General features: G+C 39.5%; 1 protein-coding gene and 1 long non-coding RNA gene across 5 annotated transcripts in view; one reads left to right on the top strand and one right to left on the bottom strand.

Moving 5' to 3' along the window:
- The window catches only part of SMAD4 (SMAD family member 4), a 116,551-nt gene that overhangs the window by 60,348 nt on the left and 30,227 nt on the right, over positions 1–25,976 (bottom strand). Inside the window, exon 1 of one of the 4 annotated variants that reach the window (XR_005031413.2) lies at positions 10,911–11,184. The exons of 1 other annotated variant lie outside the window; for it this stretch is intronic. The gene's annotated coding sequence lies outside the window, so the exon portion shown is untranslated. Of the gene's footprint in view, positions 1–10,910; positions 11,185–20,075; positions 20,215–25,976 lie in introns of those variants that run through there. 2 more of the 4 variants (XM_057504187.1, XM_036918581.2) reach the window with 2 other exon arrangements.
- Positions 11,139–25,641, top strand: LOC130684151 (uncharacterized). The gene is made up of 2 exons (XR_008998361.1): positions 11,139–11,241; positions 25,218–25,641. It is a non-coding gene; the product is annotated as an uncharacterized LOC130684151 (long non-coding RNA).

Genomic DNA, 25,976 nt, shown 5'->3' with positions numbered 1-25,976 from the left:
GCAGCTTGTTAGTATAGAGATTTTCGTAGTATTCTCTAATAATTTTTTGTATTTCTGTGGGGCCTGTCGTGCTTTTTCCTTTCTTGTTTCTGATTCTGTTGATGTGTGTAGATTCTCGTTTTCTCTTAATAAGTCTGGCTAGGGGCTTATCTATTTTGTTAATTTTTTCAAAAAACCAGCTCTTGGTTTCATTGATTTTTTTCTATTGTTTTATTCTTCTCAATTTTATTTCTTCTCTGATCTTTATTATGTCCCTCCTTCTGCTGACTTTGGGCCTCATTTGTTCTTCTTTTTCCAGTTTCAATAATTGTGACTTTATTCATTTGGGAATGTTCTTCCTTCTTTAGATAGGCCTGGATTGCTATATACTTTCCTCTTAGAATTGCTTTTGCTGCATCCCACAGAAGTTGGGGCTTTTATGCTGTTGGTGTCATTTCTCTCCATATATTGCTTGATCTCTGTTTTAATTTGGTCATTGATACATTGATTATTTAGGAGCATGTTGTTAAGCCTCCATGTGTTTGTGAGCCTTTTTGTTTTCTTTGTACAATTTATTTCTAGTTTTATGCATTTGTGGTCTGAGAAGTTGCTTGGTAGAATTTCAATCTTTTGGAATTTACTGAGGCTCTTTTTGTGGCCTAGTATATGGTCTATTCTGGAAAGTGTTCCATGTGCACTTGAGAAGAATGTGTATCCTGCTGCCTTTGGGTGTAGAGTTCTGTAGATGTCTGGTAAGTCCATCTGTTCTAGTGTGTTGTTTAGTGCCTCTGTGTCCTTATTTTCTGTCTGGTTTCTGGGGCATTTAAATGTTGTAGGATGTAAGATAATTTTTCACAGTCTCTCACATTACATGATAGCATTCCATGCCCCCATCCACCAAAGCTCCTCCCTCTAATTTACACAACATCTCTTAAAGAGTCCTTACTCCACTGAGAACCACTGGTCTAGAAGATCCAAACATATTACAATAAATAACAGGTGCTGAAAGAGATAGGTGTTAAGATGATTTGGGACAATAAATGAGAAAGCAATGGAAGTCCACAAGAAGCTAAGTCCTACCATGATGTATCAGTCAGGCTCGACTAGACTATACTGCAGTGATAACCAACCCCCAATAGATCAGTAGCTCACAACAAAGGCTTATTTTCTGCAAAATGTGTCCATCACAGATAAACTGGGAGCACTGCTAACTGTCATCTCTTGGGGATTAGGCCAAGAACAGTGCCATTGCTATGTATGGCCTTAAATGGCAGAGAGAGAGGATAACTCAAGCACTGTCTTTTCAAGGCTGACTATCACTTCTGCTCAAGTTTGACTAGCCAAAGTCATTTGGCCATGCCAGTGGTTCTCAATAAGGGCAATTTTGTCCCTCAGGGGACATTTGGCAATGTCTAGACACATTTTTTATTGTCATAGTTAGAATGGGAAGGTAGGAGGCAGAGTACTCCTGGGTCTCTAGTAGGTGAAGGCCGAGGCTGCAAACATCATATGATGCACAGGCTGGACCCCCACAACAAAATTTATGCCACCAGAAAGGTCAACAATGCCACACCTAATTTCAAGATTGGAAAGGGAGACAGAAGTGCAATATTGCCAGGTGCCACAAGAGAGCCACCAGAATATTGGTGGAACAGTACTAATAACTATCACATCAGAATAAGAATTTGCCAGGCTGAAGGAAAATCAGGAAAAAGCATAGGGATAATAGTGTGGATATTTTGTCTAGAGTAGGTTCATGATAGGAAAGGGGGGAGGTATAGCAGCATTAGATTTGCACAGAAAGAAAACTAGAGTGAGAGCACATTGACTAGCTTAGGAAAGATAAACAGAAAACAAGGAGACAATAATCAGAAGAGTGATAGGGCCTAGGTTAAGGCCATGACCTGTGGAAACAAAGCAGGAACCCATGAGATGGTAGAAGAGACTAGACTTAATCTATTAGTATAAGGGTGAAAAGGGACAGTCAAAAGATGACTGATTTTCCTGCAAAGAAGTAAAAAGCTAACCTTTTCAAATAATATTGCTTCTCTCTCACTTACCAACTTAACATTTCCCTGTATGGCCCCGGAAGATGACTGGTTAGCCAGAGATGGGTAAGATTCCTCAAGGGAGGAACAACCTAAGACAGGCACAGTCGCAGGGGGGCCATCAGTTGAGAAATTGGGGATCAACAGAGGTGAGGTTTAGAACCTCACCCCCCCTGTTTTGAGAGAAATCTTCTGCATCCGTGGATGTTTTGTTGCCCTTGTCTAGCTTGGATTAATACTTAGTCTATAGGCACAGACCTGATCATCTACATTTGCCCTCTTACAACACTAAACTATGTTTTCTACCTTTATCTTGCATCTACCTACCACTTCAGCATTTTATTTTTAAAAATAATAATACTAATGATAATAATAAGGGAGAAATGTGGGATTCACATATAAATCAAGTATAAAAATCAAACAAATATTCATATTTGACCTGATTGTTTATATTTCATAATGCGTGATCAAAACTGAAAGTTTCTGTGATGACTGCCCTTGCACTGTTCACCATGTAAGAACTTATTCACTATGTAAGAATTTGTTCACCATGTAAGAACTTGTTCATTATGCTTCAGAAGATTGGAGACTGTTGAGAATTAGGCTTGGGGTTGATTAATGATTGTGCATTGAGTCCCCTATACAGAATTTTATTGTTGTTAACAACCATTTGATCAATAAATATGAGAGATGCCCTCTAAAAAAAAAAAAAAGATGACTGATTTTCTAGACAGGTTAACTGAATAAAGAATAAAATATTTAAAGGTTAAGTAAAAAATTCAACCTTAAATATGCTAAATTTGAAGACCTCAAAGAAATTAAACCTCTCTGAAAGCCTCTAACATACAGGTATTAGATAAAGTCACTGTAATAAAACAAACCATCCCATGGTGACAGGCATAATGAAAGGCAGAAAGTCAGCAAAAGGAACAGAGGTTTATTCTTGTATCTATCTACCTATTGTATATTTTGTCTCTACCCTTACTATTAACCACAAGCTGTTATCTGATATTGACCACAGGTCTAATAGCAACTTCATGGACTACAAAACCAAATAACTAAGCTACACTGAAAACTCTCTAAAACTGAAAATGCTAAGTGCTGGCCTGAGAGGCTCTCATGGAAATTTATAAACTTTAGTTAATGAATGTTGACATTTTTTTATTTCTCAGAGGTCTGTTTACTTTTGAATTACTGGCTGTATTATGTATGTGAAACACCTTCTAGAAGTTATAAGTACTTTGATCAGTGATCAGTAAATTACTTAATATGGGAATATTTGAGGAAACTACTCAAGTTTAACAAGTAAAAAAAAAAAAAAAGCCTGGTCTAATGAAATATCACTAGGAAGAAATGCTAACCATAGATATAGCCTTACAAGTAGGGAAAAAAAGGTGTAAAGTTGTGCAGGCTTAGTTCACCTGCCTATAGCACAAGTTACACCCTGATTTCTAAACACAGGAATGTCAGACAGCTGAGGTTTGCCAAACTGAGGGCAGGTGAAAGGGACCCTCCAAGAGCACAAAGGATTATGCACACAGGTATTAATATGATAAAGATCTGAGATTGGAATAATACAGTCAAAGCAGCAAAAAGAATGTGTTTGTGATAACTTGTAAGATGAACTAAAAGGGACATATTTAGAGGTATGCTTGTTTTAGCGATTTAAATGTCATACTGGTATACCAGTTTCACCTTAAATAATGTTATTTAAAAATTAACATTTTTATAACTAGACTTAACATGGGGATCATTAATGTATAAAAATATCAAATCACCATGATGTATACCTGAAACTAACAGGATAACATATGCTAATTATACTTCAATTTAAAAAGTGTTTGTTACAATGGGGATTTAATTCCTCTGCATTTCTGCATTGCATCATCTGGCCCCTTTGGCTGCTGCACCAGAAATGAAATCCCATGCCCTACGACAGAACATCACATCCAAGTCCTATAAAAGGGGGAAAGGCCAGAAACTCAGGGTGATGACTGGTCAGTCTGGCTGTACAGCAGGCCCCAGTGACTGGTCACCTCCAAGGGTGGAGCCATGCGGTCCCAAACAAAAGAGGAAGGACAGCACAGCAGCTGAAGCAGAAAAGGCAGCTAAGGATCTAGGAGGCGACAGCACTGAGACAATCTCAGAGGGTAAGCTGTGCCTGATATGAGTTTTTCTTATCAGTTTCAAATATTGTTTTTGACAGGTTGTTACATACTGAAGTGTCTCCCCTCCAAAATTCATGTTTAAATCCTCACTCCCATACTCCCTCAGAATTTGACTATATTTGGAGAGAGGGTCTTTACCCAGGTAATTAAGGTTAAATTAGGTCCTTATATCCTTAGAAAAGGAGGAGATCAGGTCACAGACATGCACAAATGGAAGACCATGTAAAGACATAGGGAGAAGATCGCCATCTACAAACCAAGGAGAGAGGCCTCAGAAGAAACCAACCCAGCCTCAATATTGTGAGAAATAAATTCCTGTTGTTTAAGCCAGAAAAAAGTCTTTTTTCTGGATTAATAAATAAGAGGTTAAAAAGAAGAATCAACAAAGTCCTCCAGTTGATACTTATTTTCAGTCTGCCAACATGTATTCCCCTTCTGTAACAGTACTGATTTTCCAAGCACAGTGTCCCAATCTGGGCAGGTGGGACAATCCCCAGCCTGAATAACCAAAGCCACCTCCTAGCCACATTAGTTGTTTCAAAGATGGGAGAGGGCCCAAGTCAGGTCAGTGGACACAGCTCCAAGACTCCTGTTGGAATTGCAGAGGGGAAAAATGTTCTCCCTCTCTGGACTTGAAGCTGGGAGTAGTTAGCCCGGAGTTTACCTGAGACTATCTGAACTCACAGTGAGGCCAGCTCCATTTCCAGAAAAAGCCAATGAATTCCCCTTTTAACTGTTACACATTTTCCATTATATAATATTTAAACAAAATTTAATAATATCCTAGAAATAGCAGCAATATAATACAAACCACATTAACAATGGAATCAAACGTTTATTAGTTTTACTGGAACCAGTCATTACCAACTAGTAATCTAGTCGATAATACAAATAACTAGTTACTTTAAAATAGCAGTTATCAAACTCTCTGGTCTGAGGTTCCCTTACTTACATTCCTACTGCAAATTCCAAATAGCCTTTGTTTATAAGTGAGTTTTGTCTACTGACATTTACATTACAAATTAAAACTAAACATTGTTTATTTCTTTTAATTAAATCAAAATAAATTAAAATTTAATAACAAACCCACTGTTAAAATAAGTTTTATAAAAATAACTTTTTCCCAAAAAAAGTAAGCACTCAGAGTGACACTGTTTTCTACTTGTGCAAATTTCTTAAATGTCTAGCTTAAGAGAAGAAAGCTGAATTCTCATTATCTGCTTCTGCATCCAATCTGTTGTGATATGTTGTTGGTTAAAGAATCTGAAGAACATGTGCCTCATACAGATATGTAATTGGAAAAGGGAGTAGTACTGTAATAGCCTTTTTTAGATAATGGATATTCATCTTTTTTTAATTCAACACCAAAATGCAACAATGCCAATTCTTAAAGGTTAGTTGCAATGTAGAATCTGAAGCCATACCAATTTCTTATTCATAGTTATGTTATATAAAATCCATTGGTCTATATTGTACTTTCAATGCATCTCCTACCGATGCATGATTTTACATTATCATGCATTGGTCATCTGGAAAAGTATTGGTTCAATGAGTTATATAGATCTTCCAAATGTTGACACATTTCCTTTTACAATACTTTGTTTCAGTCACATTTTGTTATTATGACCAACCTCATCAGAAAAGTCTGTAAGGTACTTATCCATGCTAATGTGCCAGCTGTTTACCCACCACTGCTTTTTCACCATCAGTGCAAATGTCAAGACAGCAAAGGGCAAACAACATCTCAGTTTTTTTATGAAAATAATTTTGACTTTGTGAACCCCTAAAACAAAAGGGTTGTGGGGACACCCCAGAGTCTGTGAACCACATTTTGGGAAACACTGTTCAAAAGAAGGAGACTATCAAGTCATCTAGCTTATTCTTTCAAAAGGGGCTGTATCAGAACCCCTGCAGGGCAGCGCAGCCCTACGAAGTATGTGTATTAAGAGTGGGACTCTTTAAAAAGCACTCGAAGGGTCTAAGTGCTGTCAGTTTTACAAAGCACTGATCTAGTCTACACTAGTCTACATGCTTCATTTTACAAATTAACAAAAAGATCATGAGACAAATTATAATATCATGAATATACCCAACTGATTAAAGACTACACAGAAATTATGTCATTTTTCTTCACATTAGCCAGTTGCTTAATTCCAACATATATATAAAAAACTTCTTCCTTCAACTGGTTTTAGTAGGAGATATCTACAACATAGATGCAGCTAGTGTGTTCATGCACAGTGATTTCTGGTTTATGTTATCTCACTGAGTACTCCTTCTGGCCTTCCTTTCACCAGATGATTGAATTATTACAATGACTGGCCATCTATTGATACCAAATGCTCTAGAATTCACTAGTGAATATCATTGATAAATGTCCTTAGTTTAGTTTTTACATTTAGAAAAACATTTTGACAGAAAAAGACTTAAATTGCACACATTCTCCTACATAAGATACAGGAGTCATACCTTACTATAATGGCAAATATTCAGTAGCAGTCCTTTAAAAAAAATCATAAATAAGAGCTGCATTCTATGCAAATTAGGGTTTGATGGATTTAACTAAATTACTCTAGTGCACCAATGATTGCAAAATAAAGCCTGTACTATATTAAAACTAAGCAGTAAAGACAAGCATACTAAAATAGCCAAAGCCTTTAAAATCAAGAGGTCCTTTTTTTATAATACAGATTCCCATGCCTTCTCCACTCCATTCCCATTTTGAATCTCCATTTGTGTTAGGATGGGGCATGGGGGAGGGAATAAAGAATATTTTGTTTCTTTTTTTTTTAGATAGTCTTCAGAGACAGAGATACAACTACTCTTAGATCAGCATTTGGGAACTACTTCAGGTGATGCAAATGGAGAACTAAACATGGCACATAGATATCTCTAAACAACTGCTAACTAGTTGGGCTTGTTGAGCAACACAGGGTTTAAGTTAACACCTGACAGCAAAAAGGCTACATCAATGTGACCTGCTTCTCAGAAACCAGTTAAGTGACCAATTAATTGGTGCCTCAAAAATTTTATGGTTTCCAAGCAGATTAACATTAACCCCCTACAAAGACCAAATTCCACTGAGATTTTAGATGCTAACTTTGGCACCCAAAGAAAATCAATAGTCTCTAAATGGAGATGGAGTAAGCACTTGAGAGTACTGTACTTTAAAAGATCAACTTCTTAATGATGTTATACCAACTTCTTATCCTGGGAAATACAACTTCCTAAAACTTGCTAGCAGGCAGTTCAAATGAACTGAAAAATGAAGAAAGAAGTGAAAAGAGGAGAAAGAGGTTCAGATGGAGGGACAGACTTGGAAGCAAAACAAATGTGGCAATTTCTTCAAGGGATACAGTGAGTTGGATATGAGATGATTACACTGTGCATACATCTATCGATGTATTAAAGAATGTAAAGCTGACACAAGTGAAATAGTTCCAAAAAAAATTTGCTAGAGGATCCTATAGCTCAGCCACTTTGTAAGTATGATCTGGCTGCTGCACCCCAGGTCAAATGAATCACAATTTTGGTGGGTGGGATTCAGCCATCAGTATTTTGTAAAGCTTCCCCAAGAGATTTCAAAGTGTAGCAAGGTTGAGAGACACTGCCCTGAACCTTAGGAGTATAAATGCAAAAAAAAAGATGAACCCCACATAGTTACAAGTTTTCCAAACTGAAAACAGGTCTGTCTCATTTAAAATGTAAATAATGAAATATATAGTCCTTGAGCTTACGGGTATTTACAATTATCCTCAACACTAAGATACAATAATAAACACTCTTTACCATCAGTCTCTATTAGTTATCTGACCTGTGATATAACTTGGGCAAGCTAATAATCAAGACTTAAGAGTATAAAATTTTGACCACTTACTACATCTTAGTTTTACACAGGTAAGCACTGCACTAGCCTTTATCCACTTTCATGGTTAAAACAAATTTTCCTGGATGCCAATCACACCACATTATAGCGTCAAGGTGACACAACCTAAAATACCTTGTTCCTGAGAAACTGGAATGCAGCCACATTCCCCATCACTAAAATTACACATTTTTGAATGAGCAAAAAAAATCTCGCAGTTCTAAACCTAACTCATTATCAAGCATATGTTTGGCATATTATTATGCAAACAGTATCACACTGAAAGTCGCTCAAATGAATGATATCTGTCATATCTGTCAACTGTTTGAGTTTTTTACAACAATCAAATCTTTATCAACTGTTGAGCAAAAAGCCCAGTCTGGTAAGTTTTAAAAACTGTACTAAATTGTGTTACACTATTTACACCTCCTTTAATTTTCATTTAGTGTGGAAAAAATGGAGAGAATGGAACTTTTTCAGCCAGGTTAGTTTTATACATGATTATCATCTCAGAGTCACCTTTAATCATCACTCAGGCAAAAGAAAAGTTTCTGCCTAACTACATAATCTTCTAGGAAAAAAAAAAAACTTGTACAACGAGCACTGAAATGGCTAACAGATGTTTAAAGAACCATTCACTCTAAAATCACTGAATGAAAAATGAAAAAAAAAAAGCTAAGCATGAGCTAAAATAGAACTGAAATAAGCAAAGTTTAAACATAAGAAAAATAATGTATGTTCTCACAAAAACAGACAAAATTTTAGACAAGACTAAATATGCATTTTAAATGTAATGGACAAGGCAGAACCTGATGAGTTAACTGCCCTAAGTAGAGGCCTCAGCAATTCACAGCTCAATTAGAATAGTGTCTAATGATGTTACTATAACACCAGCTCAATCAGAAAAAACAGCTTCCAAGCCAGGGAGCTGGAGTGTAACTGGGCAGCATAAATTAGTTGAATACTTGCATTTTAATTTAGGGAGAAAAAAATCTAAAGGGGAATGCAGAAAAAAGAATTCACACACAAATGGAGAAATAGCTCAACTAAAATGTAGCTTTAAAAAGTGAAGCATAGGTTTTTAGAAATAAGATTTACTGTTTCCTAGCATAAGCAGAATTGCTTCAAAAGCATTCAGAAAAGGTCAATGATCCACATAAAACTTACTGGGAAAAATTTCAAAGTTGACTTTCTCAGCACACATTTTCATTAGATCTGAAACCGATCTTAAGTTTTTTCTAAGCTGAAGATTTAAAATGAAGTCACTCAGCGAAACAGGTTACTTTCTACTTAAACACTCCCACTTCAAAAATTAAAACATTAAAATGTGATACCTCTTTAAAGAAACCGTACCCAAAAAACTGGAAAGCGAATCAAAGCCACTTCTATTAACAGACTCATAAAATGTTATATCAATTTTCTCTAGAAAGGCTCTTAATTTTAATTCCAACAATTTAAATCTACATAATTCATCACCACCTTTAGAGCTAAAGATACTCCAAATCCTAAATGCTTCGCCAGCCTCTACAAGTGTACTTGTGTAACAAACCCACTTAAGAAAACAAAATCATGACTTAGGGAAGAAACACTAATCAGAAATATTTTTAAATGTTAATTACAGCAGTCATTTACAACTCAAAATATTATGCATTGACCATATCAGAATTTTACAAAATAGAAAATAAGTCCTTTGCAGAAAAAGAAAAGTTACATTAGAAATGCTTATGCTATATATATTTCTACTGACATATATTTAGTCCTGGCAAAACACGGCAAAGGCAATTTATGAAATCCGCAATAAAAGTTATTCAAATGCAATGTCCTAAATCTAATTACTTTATGAGTATGATTTCTGCATTTTCTATTAAGACTAAATAATTTCTTTCAGCAAAAAGTACTGAGCCTACTTTTTAAAAACCCGAACAATCAAACTGCTACTGAGACTAAAAAGATGGTAATTCTAGCAAAAGTCAAACGTCTATTGACAAAAATTATCCAAGAATACATGCGTTTAGAAAGTCAATTAAAACTAATTAAAATGATTCCTCATCTTACATTTATTATTCCTAAGTAACTGGCAGTTTCACCTTAAACTACGGCGAAAACAAAAGGCATTAAGAAACTAAATTTTTAAAAAAGTAATTAGAAATATGTTTTTAACATATTAGGGTTTTCAGGGGGAAACCAGATACTATGAATCTTCAATAGAGGTTTTCAAAGCCTCTCTATTCCCGCAAAGAAAATTTTCAAGTTAACTAAAAATATCCATTTCTTTGAAAATCCAGCTAAAGATACATAGCAGCAGTTTGGGGTACGTGATTCAGCCACCGCCCTAACCCTTACACCAATTTCACGCTCAGTACTTGCAGGCCGAGCAGTAAGATAAAACTGTCTTTTATTTTTAATTAGGAGTTGGGCGGGGAGGGGGGCGGTCACTAGGTGCGAAGAACGTTTCCTGCGTACGTCCCACAATGCTCAAAAGTAAACAAATCAAAGCCAGAAACAAACTGGAATGACAAGCAGGAAGGGAAAGTAAGAGACAAAGAAAAGATTTGCTTAAGGAAAGAAATTAAGACCGACCATGCACAACTTTCATTTGGACCTACGGCAACACTCCGACGGGCCGGCGCTCCGCGGCGGGCCAACTCCGCAGAAACAACAAAGAGGCGGCCGCGCGGGAGTCCCGGGCCGAGTCCGCTTGACGCTGCGACGGACCGCGCGATGAGTCCGGGGCTCCAGGGCCCCGGGACCCCGCGCCCTGACGGCTGGCCGGCAGGCGCCTCCCGCGCGCCCACCGCCGCCGCGATCGCGGGGGGCCCGCCCGCCGGGTAGGGGGGCAGGGCGCGTTACCTGCTTGGCAACGACGACGGCGAGCGGAGTCCGCGGCGCTCCTCGGCCCCCGCCCCTCTCGGCGCCGCCCGCTGCCCGCGCGGACTGGGCCGCCCCGCGGCGGGGGGCCTCTCCCGCGGCGCCCGACTCCCCTCGCCCGCTCCCGCCCGCTGGACGGCGCGGAGCTGAACGGAGAGCGGAGAGGGCCTCCCGGGGACGGCGGGCGGGCGCGACGTCGGATCCGCCGCCCGAGCCGCTTCTTTACCGCAGCGGAGGCGAGGACTAGGGCCGTGTTGTTGCTGCCAACTTGTCGAGAGGACACTGAGCATGCGCGCACGGAGACCACATCCGGGTAATTTCAGGGTTTGGCCCTTTTTCCCCCCGCAGCTTTCCTTTCTCCTGGCTGCCCCCGCCTCCCGCCCCAAGTGACGGGAGGGTAGTTCTGCGCAGGCGCCCGCGGGGCAGCGCCAGTCGGCCGGCTGCCCAGAGTCCTGGCCCGGCTTTGGGCCCTGGCAGGGGGCGCAGCCCAACAGTGTTTGGGGGAAAGGCTGCTTTGGGGGAGTGGTCACCAGAAAAACTGGCCTCCCTTTGCAAAATGTACCCATGCAACGCGGAAAAGCTCGGAGTATAGTGGGCGTCCAGTAAGTCTTTATAAATAGTCCAGCCTTGCTTTCTGAAGAGCTGCTTGGGAAAAAAAACGATTTTAACAGCTAGCTCTGGAGAAGGTAGTGGTAGTTAGTGGTTTACTTTGGAAAGAAACTGGTAATGACCGCACCTTCTTTCCCTTTCATCAGCCGTGGATCACTAGATCCAAAGGTGTCTAAACTCACTCGACTCTCCCCTTGAGTTAAAGAGATGTCAAGGAATCACACATTTGAGAGTCTGGCCAGGTGTTAGCGAGAAGTGAGTGGTGCTCGTTGGAAGAGATTTAGGCCGAACCTGAATTTGGAAGGGACCTTCAAGGACGTACAACACCTGTTAACTAGGTTACCTAGGGAAAGGTGTAAACTCTGCTTTTGACTTAATACTTATTTTATTTGAAAATTTTATAAGATGCGTGCATTTCTTTTATATTTAAATTTTTTCAGAAAACACATACTAGTTATATACTTTTTTCATCAATCAGGAAATACTTGCTTTGGGGGTCCCACAAAAACTTATCATTGAAAGTTCTGAAGTTATTTCTTAAATCTCACTGCCCTCCTATCTTTCACACACAGCAAACCACCCCTTACTCCCATGCTGTCCTCCCCGCCATCACAGCCTGGGCTCTTTCCTTTTCTGCCAGAAAGCCTCTAAAACAGGTGACTACCTGGGGGGTTCATGAAGACATTCGAAGACTAGTTTTAAGGGAATCTATTTTCAGATCTTCCACTGGTGCATGTACTATTTAATAAAGTTGCTCAGCTTGAGAAAGCACCTGAGGACACAGCATCCCCTTTCAAAACTGCCTTCCAACCATACAAACAATAAATAAAAACTCTTGCCATTATTAAGCTGCATCAACCCAAAATGTAAAAACCTCCAGGACAATTCAAAGGAACGATTCAAATTGGTGTCCGTTCTGAGAAAGTGAATGACCCAAATGAATGGGTTATAAGTTCTTTTGTAAGTCAGGTGGTTTCCAGTTCTTTGCTATCAACAGATTCAAGGCAGATCTAAGTGAACTGCTAATAGGCCAACATAAGATTCTTAGGCAATATACCTTAAAAGGAATTAAAAGAATTGAGCAACATTGCTATAACTAAACTTCTTCCATTCCCATCTGTATTAATTATCTGTTGCTGTATAACATGTTTGGTGTATTACACCAAATTTAACAGCTTAAAACAAACACATTTATTAGCTCACAGTTTCTGTGGGTCAGGAATCTAGGCATGGCTTATCTAGGCCACAAAGTGAGGCCTGACTGAGAAATGATCCACTTCTAAGCTCATGTGGTTGTTGGCAGCATTCAGTTCCCTGTAGGCTGCAGGACTGAGGGCCTTAGTCCCTTGCTGGCTGTCTCCTGGAGGGTCCCTCAGTTCTTTGACATGCGGCCCTCATCATGATGAGGGAAGCTTACAATATGGCAGCTTGCTTCTTCAAAGCCAGCAAGCAGAAAAGGCTCAGTGTAAGACAATTTTATGGTTACAATTTTATGTAACATAATCACATATACCCAATACATACATCCTGTCATCTTTACCATACTTTTCTGTCCAGAAGCAAATCACAAGTCCTGCCCCCACTCAGGGACAGGAGACCACACAAGGGTATGACTACCTGGAGGCAGGGATCAAATGGGGCCACAGTAAAGTTCACCACACCATCTATTTATTTAAGTAAATAACAACCTCTATAAGCTGAACCTCCTCAGAATCTCCTTTCAGGTTCCCTTCACCTTCTTGCTTAATTAAGGGAAACCTGACTTTCCCCTGGGACACTGGTTCTTCGTCCCCCTCTCAAATAGTGACACTGTGTTTTCAACCATAAGCCTTTTAGACTGTGCCTGGAGGTAAGGTAGGTGTCCTCCTTGCTCAACATTGCTTCAAGACCATCCCCCCTGCTTCTTCCCTATTAACCCGCAGTTTTTAATCTTGTTTTCCAGTACCCGTCATCATCACCGTTTTCATTCCCCTTAATTTTTTCACCATTTGCTCCTGTCAGTCACTCCAATACCAGTTCTGTCTTAATCATAGGTGGTAATAATACACACTTAGATGATCTTGCCAATACCCTGACCTCTCAGTTCCCTGACTTCTCTAAGGATCTTGTCCTACACTAACTCAGCCACTCACTCCCCTGGGCATAATCACATGAGCCTTATCAAACTTTGCAACTTCATCATAATCACAATTTCAAATATCTCACACATGAACACCTCCCCATATTTCCATATTTCCCTGCAGTGCTCTAAGTCCAGCAATTCTTCAACCTGCATATTCACTGTCTCCCATTCTTACCCAGCTTAAACCTCTGACCAGTCATTACAATCACTCCTTCTCACACACCCTCCACCCCCCAACTCTCCTCCCCCTTTGTTGTGCTGGCTGGCAAAACCACAGTCCTGATTCAGACCAACTCTCCATCTCCACCACAACAGCACCCATGCATCTGCCTGTGGCTAGCTAAAAATACAACCACACTGACTAGTTTCACTTGAATTTCATCACCGTGAGCCTCAAGTGAACCGTTAGTGCTGCCCAGGAATCCTACTTCCTTCTCCCTTCTTCTGGATTTCATACCTTCTCTTTTCTCTAACCTATACTGCTTTCCCTTCCATGCCCATCCTCAGTTAACAACCTTGTGCCCTATTTCATTGAGAAAATTGAAGCAATGAGATAAAAATTTCCATAGCATCTCACTGTTTCATCTACCCATAACCACATACCAGCATCTATAACCTCTTTCCCAACTTCCTCTTGATTACACAGTTGAGTTTTCCATGCTCCTAGCTAAAGCCAGTCCCCCTGCTAACACAACAGATCCCAATCTTGCCTTGCCTAATAAAGATCATCACTGTCACCCCAGCAATGATCTCCCCTCTTCTATACTGTCAATGTTCCCTCTCTACTGGTCATTCCCATAAGCTTATGAGCAGTTGTTATTTCTCCAATCCTACAAAATCTTCTCTCTGACACATTTCCACTGTCAGCAACTGCCCCATTTCTCTGCTGCATTTGCAAGGAATCTTCTAAAAGATTTTTGTATACTTTCTGTCTCTAGTTCTCCCACTCTGCAGTAGCAGAATGCATACCATATGATATAATTTATATAGACATGCCAAATACAGCGTGTATGATAAGACTGCATCCATACATAAGAGAATCATAACACACACATGGTTACATGTGACATGTTAGGTCTTCAGATGAGAGGGTATCCTACATTCTCTTAAGTCCACTTATTTCATGCTTACCACCGTAACAAAACTACTCTTGTCAAGGTCAACAATGAACTTCGCATTGCCTAAGTCTAATGATTTAATCTCAATTCTCATTTAATTGACCTGTGTGTAACAGCTGACACAACTAATCACTTTTTTTTAAACTGCAGCCTCTAGGTTTTTCACCTTTACCACTGGTACCTCCTTCCCTGTCTTATTTCTTCTTCATTGATTCCACCTCTTCTCCCAGACCTCTTAACCTTGCACTGGCCCAGACTCATTCCTTGGATTTCTTCTGTTTGCTATCTATACTCATTTCATTGGCAATCTCATCATATCTCCTGACTTCAATACCATCTAAGATATATGATATCATCATATATGACAACTTCCAAACTTATATCCTCAGCTCATACCTCTCATTTGAACTCCAGATACTGATATCCAATAGTCTACTGTACAGCTCAGACCTAACATGCAACATACTGAACAATATTCTCCCCAAAACCTGTCTAACTCACCAACTTTTTTTTTAAGGTATGATTGATATACACTCTTATGAAGGTTTCACATGAAAAACCAATGTGGTTACTGCATTTACCCATATTATCAAGTCCCCACCCTTACCCCAAAGCAGTCACTGCCCATCAGTGCAGCAAGATGCCACAGGTCCACTATATGCCTTCTCTGAGCTACATTGTTCTCCCTGTGATCCCCCACACCATGTGTACTAAACATAATACCCCCTCAATCCCCTTCTCCCTCCCTCCCCACCCACCCTCCCACACCCCTCCCCTTTGGTAACCACTAGTTCGTTCTTGGAGTGTCTGAGTCTGCTGCTATTTTGTTCCTTCAGTTTTGCTTCATTGTTATACTCTACAAATGAGGGAAATCATTTGGCACTTATCTTTCTCTACCTGGCTTATTTCACTGAGCATAATGTCCTCCAGCTCCATCCATGTTGTTACAAATGGTAGATTTGTTTCTTTCTTATGGCTGAATAGTATTCCATTGTGTATATGTACCACCTCTTCTTTATCCATTCATCTACTGATGGACACTTAGGTTGCTTCCATATCTTGCCTACTGTAAAAAAGTGCTGTGATAAACTTAGGGGTGCATATGTGTCTTTTTGAATCTGAGAAATTGTATTCTTTGGGTATATTCCAAGGAGTGGGATTCCGGGGTCAAATGGTATTTCTATTTTTAGTTTTTTAAGGAACCTCCATATTGCTTTCCACAATGGTTGAACTAGCTTACATTCCCACCAGCAGTGTAGGAGGGTTCCCCTTTCTCTGCATCCTCGCCAGCATTTGTTGTTCTTAGTCTTTTTGATGTTGGCCATCCTTACTGGTGTGAGGTGATATCTCATAGTGGTTTTAATTTGTATTTCCCTGATGATTAGTGATGTGGAACATCTTCTCATGTGTCTGTTGGCCATCTGAATTTCTTCTTTGGAGAACTGTCTCTTCATATCCTTTGCCCATTTGTTAATCGGGTTATTTGCTTTTTGGGTGTTGAGGTGTGTAAGTTCTTTATATATTTTGGATGTTAACCCCTTGTCAGATAAGTCATTTACAAATATATTCTCCCATACTGTAGGATGCCTTTTTGTTCTGTTGATGGTGTCCTTTGCCTTACAGAAACTTTTTAGTTTGACGTACTCCCATGAGTTCATTTTTGCTTTTGTTTCCCTTGCTTGAGGAGATGCATTCAGGAAGAAGTTGCTCATGCTTATATTCAGGAGATGTTTGCCTATGTGGTCTTCTAAGAGTTTTATGGTTTCGTGACTTACATTCAGGTCTCTGATCCATTTCTAATTTACTTTTGTGTATGGGGTTAGACAATGATCCAGTTTCATTCTCTTACATGTAGCTGTCCAGTTTTGCCAACACCAGCTGTTGAAGAGGCTGTCATTTCCCCATTGTATGTCCATGGCTCCTTTATCATATATTAATTGACCATATATGCTTGGGTTTATATCAGGGCTCTCTAGTCTGTTTCATCGGTCTATGGCTCTGTTCTTGTGCCAGTACCAAATTGTCTTGATTACTATGGTTTTGTAGTAGAGCTTGAAGTTGGGGAGCATAATTCCCCCTGCTTTATTCTTCCTTCTCAGAATTGCTTTGGCTATTTGAGGTCTTTTGTGGTTCCATATGAATTTTAGAAAGATTTTCTCTAGTTCATTGAAGAATGCTTTTGGTATTTTGATAGGAATTGCATTGAACCTGTGATTGCTTTAGGCAGGATGGCCATTTTGACAATATTAATTCTTCCTATCCATGAGCACAGCATGTGTTTCCATTTATTGGTATCTTCTTTAATTTTTCTCATGAGTGTCTTGTAGTTTTCAGGGTATAGGTCTTTCACTTCCTTAGTTAGGTTTATTCCTAGGTATTTTATTCTTTTTGATGCAATTGTGAATGGAATTGTTTTCCTGATTACTCTCTCTTCTAGTTCATTGTTAGTGAATAGGAATGCCACAGATTTCTGCATATTAATTTTGTATTCTGCAACTTTGCTGAATTCAGATATTGATCTAGCAGTTTGGGAGTGGATTCTGTAGGGTTTTTTATGTACAATATCATGTCATCTGCAAACAGGGACAGTTTAACTTCTTCCTTGCCAATCTGGATGCTTTTTATTTCTTTGTGTTGCCTGACTCCCGTGGCTAGGACCTCCAGAGCTATGTTGAATAGAAGTGGAGAAAGTGGGCATCCTTGTCTTGTTCCCGATCTTAAAGGAAAAGCTTTCAGCTTCTCACTGTTAAGTATGATGTTGGCTGTGGGTCTGTAATATATGGCCTTTATTATGTTGACGTACTTGCCCTCTATACCCATTTTGCTGAGAGTTTTTATCATGAGTGGATGTTGAATTTTGTCAAATGCTTTTTCAGCATCTATGGAGATGACCATGTGGTTTTTGTCCTTCTTTTTGTTGATGTGGTAGATGATGTTGACGGATTTTCAAATGTTGTACCATCCTTGCATCCCTGGCATAAATCCTACTTGATCATGATGGATGACCTTTTTGATGTATTTTTGAATTCGGTTTGCTGTTATTTTGTTGAGTATTTTTGCATCTATGTTCATCAAGGATCTTGGTCTGTAATTTTCTTTTTTTATGGTGTCTTTGCCTGGTTTTGGTATTAGAGTGATGCTGGCCTCATAGAATGAGTTTGGAAGTATTCCCTCTTCTACTCTTTGGAAAACTTTAAGGAGAATGGGTATTAGGTCTTCACTAAATGTTTGATAAAATTCAGCTCACCAACTTTTTTAATCTCAGTTGATGATAAGTCCATCCTTCAAGTTACGCAGACCAAAAACCCTGGAGTCATGCTGGACTTCCCTCTTTCACATCTCCTGTCTAGCCCAGCGTCAGAGTATCCCTTACCACCTCCACTGCTAGCCCCTTATCTGAGCCACCATCATCTCATGCTTTGATTAATCTTCCAAAAGCTCTCCCTACTCTCAAATTTGCCCCTTAGAATCTGTTCTCAACAAAACCAGCCAAGTGATCCTCCTACAATATAAAGTAGATCATGTCACCCACCCCTCTGCTTAAATCCCTGCAATGGCTCCTCATTTTACTCAGAGTAAAAATCTATGTCCTTACAACAGTTTACAGGGATCTGTTCTTCTCTAATTTCATCTCCTCTTCTCCTCCTGGATGACTCTGCTGCAGCCTTACTGACTTCCATTGTTGACTCTAGAAGATATCAGCCATGCTCCCAAATTTGGATCTTTGCATTGGCTGTTCCCTCTGCCTGGTACACATTTCCCCCAGATAGCTGCATTACTAACTCCCTCACCTACTTTAGTCAAATGTTACTTTCTCAGTAAGGCCCACCCCAACCTTTTTTATCACAACCCATTCTGAATCCTCACTCCACACCACTTACCCTGCTTTATCTTTCACTTATAACTCTTGTCTTATAATGCACTCTATTATTTTCTTATGTGTTATGCTAATTGCTTATTTTCTATCACCGCCCACTAGAATGTAAGCTCCATGAGAGAGGTGGTTTATCTGTAGTGCTTACTAATGAATCCCAAGTACCCAGAGTTGCTATTGACACACAGGAAGTGCTTGATAAAAACTTGTTGAATGAATGAAGTGTTTCAAGCTTCTATCCATAAAAATGAAAACTAGGAATAAAGTTGCTTCTAAACCCTATTTTATTCTGTCAAAAACATTCTATACTTTAATTTTAATAGTTTATCAAAAGTTGTAATATGTTACATAGGCCAATTAGGAATTCACAATTATATTAATACAATCAAGATGAGTGTTTTAAACTTAGAGACTCAAAGATTTTTTTTTTAATTTTTCATAGGGAAATATGATAGGCTGATCAATAAAGACCTTCCAGCCTAAAATCTTATATTAAAATGTTCAGGGGGGAATAGAATGGAAATACAAGATAAGGAGAAAAAGAGAGATATAAAATCTCTTTTAAAGAGAAGCTTGCTCATGTATTTTTTAAGTGGATGTTAGATGCATTATGATATTTAGACTTCCTTGGGTACACTAAAAGAATGATGTAACAATCTTATTTTAAAATGCCAATACTTAATGAAAACATGCTAAACATCTTTCATCATAAGAAAAATGCAAATTCAAATCACAATGAAGTACCACAAAACATCCATTAAAGTGATCAAAACTAAAAAGAGCACTGACACCGTATGTTGTTGAGGATGTGGAGTCACTGGAATGCTTAAAACATTCTGATGAGAATGTAAAATGGCACCACCATAAAAGTTAAACATACAGCCTGTTATCACAGCAATTCTACTTCTAGGTCTTTACCAAGAGAAATGAATACATATTATTATAAAAAGACAATATGATAATGTTTATAACCTTAATCATAATAGTTCCAAACTGGAAATTACCTCAAAGTCCACCAACAGGAGAATAGATTTTAAAGGCATGATAGATTGATGTAATGGTATAATATGCATCAGTAAAATGTAATGAATTACCAATACATGCAACAATAGAGATGAATCCCATACACATTACCCTACGCAAAATAAGTCAGGCTCAAGAGTCCATACATATGCTCTACTGTATGTTCATAGTATGTTTTACAGAACTACATTAAGTTCTAGAATAAATAAAACTGACTTATGGTGAAAAAAAGTGCCAATACTTATAATATGCCAGAAACAATAAACTTTGCCATTATTTAAATTTAAGATGAAATGTTTTAGATATGACCTTTGAAAGTACAAGAAGAAATGGTTTCTCAAATTTCTTTTAGGAAGTAAGCAAGCAAGAAATCTTGAAGACCACAGTCCCAAAGTGATCACCTTTCCTGAGACTTCTCTGGGTGAAACATCTCAATTCCCGTAGTCATCTCTGACCCAGGCAGGAAAGGTTTCTTTCCCTTTTGTTTTCTTTGATGGTCCACCACCTGTGAACTGGAGCTTCCCTACAGTAAGGAGAATCCAGAGCTTTTACCTTTTCATTCTAAAGGTGGAGACAGAGCTCTCGCCTTCAGCGCCACCCACCTAGAAAAGAATATAATAATATTAATTAATGTGGAAATGATCTAGCAATTGACACCTTGGGGTTAGCATTATGACATTTTAGAGCTAAATCATTGTTTTTAAAAATAATTCAAGTTGCCCTTGAAAATCACTTAACACTGATTAGCCTGAACACTGTGTTTCCCAAAGTCCTAAAAACACAATTAGTAAACTGTCATCTCCTTTGGGTTGAAGTGTAGAAAGTTATGTTTGAGTATGACTGGTATGCATTTGACTACCAAGTGATTTGTTCTTTTAGAGGAGGCCAAAGACTTGATGAGAAAGAGAGAAGGTGGGTGGAGTCAATGCTCCGTTTTGTTTATTTATTTATTTATTTTCTGAAAAGTAGAATAGCTGCAATCCATGCCAGATCCTGCAAGCCACAAGGGCAGCTATGGAAGGAATCCCAAGGGGGGAAAGGGGTGGAGGCAGGAAGGAAGGAATTAGGTGGGAGGGGAAGGGAAATCACAGCCCACCTTTGTCTAGCAGAGGTCTTCTAAATATTAACAATGGCAAAGCAGCAGCCAAAAGTGAGGGACAGGAGCAATCTATACCCCTTTTTCAGCCCTAACCATTCTTGCAGTAAACATTTTACTCAGTACCTACCAGGTACCGAGTACTAAGGGATTCAGAGATATAAATCTACTATAGAACATGCCCTTGAGTAGCTCCCAGTCTAGCTAAGGGGAGTGAAGAAGGAATAGAGAATTCTGAGGATGCAGAAATGGGGTACTGTGAAAGAAAAGAGAAGGAGCAACCCAATTTTGCCTGAGGGTGTTCAGAAGTCTTCACAAGAAAGTGCCATTTGAATTGGACCTTGAGGTAAAATAGGAGTTTGCTAGTAGGAAAGGATTGAGTGGGGGCCTTCAAGGCAGAGAAAACAGCCGAGGGATATAAAAGTGGTGTGGTTATAAAAGGTTACACATTACAGCATTGTTTGCCATAGCAGACTTTAGAAATAAATGTTTACCAAAAGGAGACTGGCTAAATAAATTATGGTACATCTATATGGTGGAACACTACGTAACTATAAAATAGAGTGAAATTTTCACTGTACCTGTACAGAAAGATCTCAGAAGTTTACTGCCAAATGACAAAGCAAGGTCAAAACAGTGTGTATATTATGCTATCTTTCTGTAAAAATTAGGATAAATAAAATGTATTTTTAGCAGTTATGGTCATATGGAGTGGAGTGGGAACCTGGCAAATGGGGGGATGGATGAGAGGAAATTTTTCACTGTATAATTTCATTTATTTTTGAGCCATGTAAATGTATTTCCTATTCAAAACATTAAATTGAAAGTTGACTCAAACTTGAAATTCAAAGTGACAGGAAAATAATATGCTTATTCCTCTCCTTTAGGACTCATTGATCCTCTCAGATCCCTGATGGTTTATCAGGACTGAGTGACCTTCCTGCTCCCAGAGTAGGCTGTGAGTTCCCTAAGGATGGAGGTGCTTCTGAGGGCCTTGAACACAGCAAGTGTCAAAGAATGTTTGTTGAATGAACGCATGGAGACAGAAGCAGGACATGAAGCTGGGAAGATAGATTTGAGGCCAGACTATTAAGGAAGACAGGCCGATGAGTTGAACTCTACTGGGGAACTCATGTTAGGGTTTTTACAGTTTTACTGAGGTATAACTTACATTTATAAACTTTTTAAAGTAAAGAGTAAGATGAATTTGGGGAAATGTACACAGGGTGAAACACCACAATCAAGTTTGAGAACACTTCCGTCACTCCAAAAAGTTCCCTTCTGTTGCTTTGCAGTCAATCCCCACCCCCACACTCCTGGTTCCAGACAACCACTTACATGCTTTCTGTTGCAAAGGTTTGGTTTTAATAGAATTTCATATCAACAGAATTTTACAGTATGTAATTTTTTGTACTGGGATTCTTTCCCTCAGCATGATGTTTTTGATATCCAAATGTTATTGTGTGCATGGGTCGTTGGTTCCTTTTCATTGTTCAGTAGTATTCTGTTGTGTGTATATATGCACATCCATAGAAACAAAGTAGATTAGTAGATTGGTGGTTGCCAGGGAATAGGAAAGGGGGAACCTGGAAGATACCGGGTTTATTTTTGTGGTGATGGACTTAGATGGTGCTGACGATTGTACAACACTGAATATACTAAAAGACACTGACTTGTACACTTTAAAATTATTAAAATTCAGAGAGACAGAGAGTAGAGTGGTGGTTGCCAGGGACTAGGTAGGTAGGAGAAATGGGTGGATGTTGGTCAAAGGGTATAAATTTCTAGTTATGTGATGAATTAGTTCTGGAGAATCTAATATATGGCATAGTGACTATCCTTAACAATACTGTATTAAATATATGAAAGTTGCTAAAAGAGTAGATCTTAACTGTTCTCACCCCTCCCCCCCAAATTGTAACTATGTGAAGTGATAGATGTGTCAACTAATTTATAATGGTAATCATTTCACAGTATATACATGTACCAAATCATCACACTGTACACCTTAAACCTATACAATGTTATATGTCAATTTTATCTCAATAAAGCTGGAGGAAAGTAAAATGGTTAAAATGGTGCATTTTATATTATGTAAATTTTACCTTAAAAATTTACATGTTAGGTAAGCATCATTAGCATGATTACTAAGCAAATAGTCCTTGAAGGCAGACTGACTTGGTTCAGGCCCCCATTTCACTCCTTACTAGCTCTGAGACCTTGGACAAATTACTCTGTCTCAGTTTCTTCATCTGAGAAATGGGGATAAAACTAGAGTCTATCACACAGCTATCAGGAGGACTCAATCAGATAATGTGTGTAAAGCACTTATCGTGGTACTGACAAGCACCTAATCAATGTTAGCTACCTTTTAATCCACCTACCACTGCCATATGTCAAGTCCACTGACATATGTCAAGTCTATGACTTTCTTCCAGAGAATATTGAATCAATATTCAATTCAACCTGAAGCAAGAACTATTCCCAGTCTACAGGTACTGAAACTTAACCATCAAGAGATTAAAAATAACTTGTTTCCATATTGAGAGACATTCTATAAAGTAACTGATCAATATTTTTGAGAAATGTCAATGTCATGAAAGACAAAGAAAGACTGAAGAACTCTTCCAGATTAAAGGAGACTCAGTGGACATGATATTTAAATGCTATGCATGATCCTGAATTGAGTATGGAAAAAAAATTGCTTCAAAGGACATTATTGGGACTGTTGGCAAAATTGGAATATGGACAATAGATTAGGTAGTGTATTGAATCAATGTTAGATTTCCTGATTTTGATAACTGTAAGTGGGCAGGGCCAGGACGAGAGTAAGGCAAACAAGGATCCTAGAGTGCAAAATTTCAGGAAGCCCTCTAAGGGCCACTCACTCTCATGCTTGCTGGCTTCTCTGTGGATCTGGCCCTGGTATAGTGATGTAAGAGAATGTCCTTGTTCTTAGGAATACACACTGAAGTATCAAGGGGAAAAGCACACTAATGTATGAGAATAACCCTCTAGAAGTTCCAACATAATAATAATACATAGGCAGAGAGAGAAAATGGTAAAGCACATGTGGCAAAATGTTAATAATTGATGAATCTCAGTAAAGGGTATGCAGAAGTTTTTTGTACTATTCTTGCAAGTTTTCTGTAAGACTGAAATTTTAAAAGACAATTTTAAGTCACTTACCCATGTGATGAATTTCCTTTAACAGCAGAGCTAGAATTTGAACCCTCTGCAGCCCCCAGCCTTCCACACAGTGTACAGTGTAGAGCTGCCCTGCAACCCAAATAGCTATTATCTGAAGCCAGGGCCTAGAAGGGCCTCCTGACCAGGAGCCTCAGGAACTAAGCAGCCCGGGTGCCTTAAAACAGTGTTTCTCAACTTTAACATGCACACACATCACTTGGGGATATTGATAAAATGCAGATTCTGAGCCAGTGGATCCAAGGTGGGGCCAGACACTACATTTCTAACAAGCTTCCAACGGAGACCCACACTGCTAGTTACTCAATCAGAGTTCCAGAGGCAAGGCCTTAGACTCCAGGGCCCATACTGCCAGGGCCTAAAATGCAAAACTGATGGGTAGAGGAATATTAGAAAAGAACACTAAATGATTTAGGAGGTTGTCACAGTTGGTGATTCCATGCACTTCAAATGCTTTTCAGTGGTAAGTTCAGCTTTCTTTCAAACATCATTTTATTCAATAAAGGTGCAGTTCATCTACTGGCTGCCATACTTTAGAGTAAGGAATTGCATGGCCATGAACATTGACTGAAACACTTCAAATTTACCCAGTCTTTCTCTTTCCCTATGAGACTCCAAATCAGTCTTAAATCTAGACAGTTTTTAGTCGAACAAGTGATCTTGGCACCTAACAGTCTCACTCAGAGTCACAGGCACAAGAGGGAATGTTGCAGGCAGGGAGTGCTGGAAATGACAATTTCATCAAAGGCAAACACAAAACATTTTTTAAAAATAGAATTGGCATTTGTGCTCTGGCACCATTTTATCTGGCATGATAAGAGAATCTTAGGATGAATACTTACGCAAAGGGGTTTTGGCTTTCAACTCTTGAGCAGGGAAATTATCTTCATAGCACCAAAATTTCTTATTTTTAAAGTATTTTTCTTGGAGACAATCTTGAGGAAAATAACTAACTTTACTTTGGATCAAAATTACAGTTGTGATTATTTTTTTTAAAGATTCAAGGATAATCAAGTGCCCCCTGGTAGAGGTGGACATGAGGTATTTGAAGGAGAAGGATACTGTGCATATTTGAGCAGCATTCTCCTTAGGACCCAACTGTGTGAGGGAAAGGAGAGCTGGTTCCAAGACTCAGCTTTCGGTCCCCCTTCTCCAAGAAAAGGTGGCAGCAGAGCCCTCACCGCTGGGAGGCTCCCAGAACACTTGCCGGTTCTGAGATTCTTCTTTCGTTTTCTACCAGAGGCTACTGCAACCTCTGATCTTGCTTCTTACCCTTTCCTTTCCCTGGAAGGACAAGCTGAACCCAGCTGCTGCCTCTTTACTGTCCCCACACTTCCTGTCCTCCACTCCCTTGCCGCTCGTGACCTGGGAGCTCACAGTGCCTGCCCTTGACGGTGACCCCAGCGGAGAAGCGCTGAGCATCCAGGGTCCACTCCTAAGACGCACTGGGGCAAGATGCCTGTCTGTGGCTGAGCGAGCCTCCTGCGTCACTCAAGGACCTGTGCACCTGAGCATCCATGCATCATCTGTAATCAGCAAGCGAATGCAAACCCGGCTTCCTCAAGGCCAAGGCCCCAAAGCCACTGGCCTCCCCTCCTCCTTTTCAGGAAGGCTGGTTCCCAGGTCGGCTCCTGCCTGGTTCAACAATGAAATCAATTCTCTCTTAAGAAAGATGCCCTCTCCAGCCTGGACACCCCATCTGCCCTCCTGGCACACAGGTGATTGGCATCAGAGAGGAGCTGTGAAGGAGGCTATCCTGGGTTAGTAAGAATGCAGGTCCTAACTCAGGTCCTAACCACAGTCCACAAAGGCTCCTTGGAAAGGACTCTTTGTTGGACGGTTTGACGCAAAGGTCCAGGAAGGCTTAGCTGTCCTCCCCTTCAGCCTGTTCCCATCCTTGCTGCTCTCACAGGAGCAAATCGGAACTGATTCTTCAAGCGTTCAAATTCTGGTCCATCACAGTGTGTGCTGGGAAAGTTACTCAACCTTTCTCAGCATT

This window comes from Manis pentadactyla, chromosome 6, assembly GCF_030020395.1.
Source record: "Manis pentadactyla isolate mManPen7 chromosome 6, mManPen7.hap1, whole genome shotgun sequence".
NCBI classification, from domain to species: domain Eukaryota; kingdom Metazoa; phylum Chordata; class Mammalia; order Pholidota; family Manidae; genus Manis; species Manis pentadactyla.
Note: the sequence above shows the minus strand (reverse complement) of the source record. Positions and strands in the feature narration are given on the sequence as shown.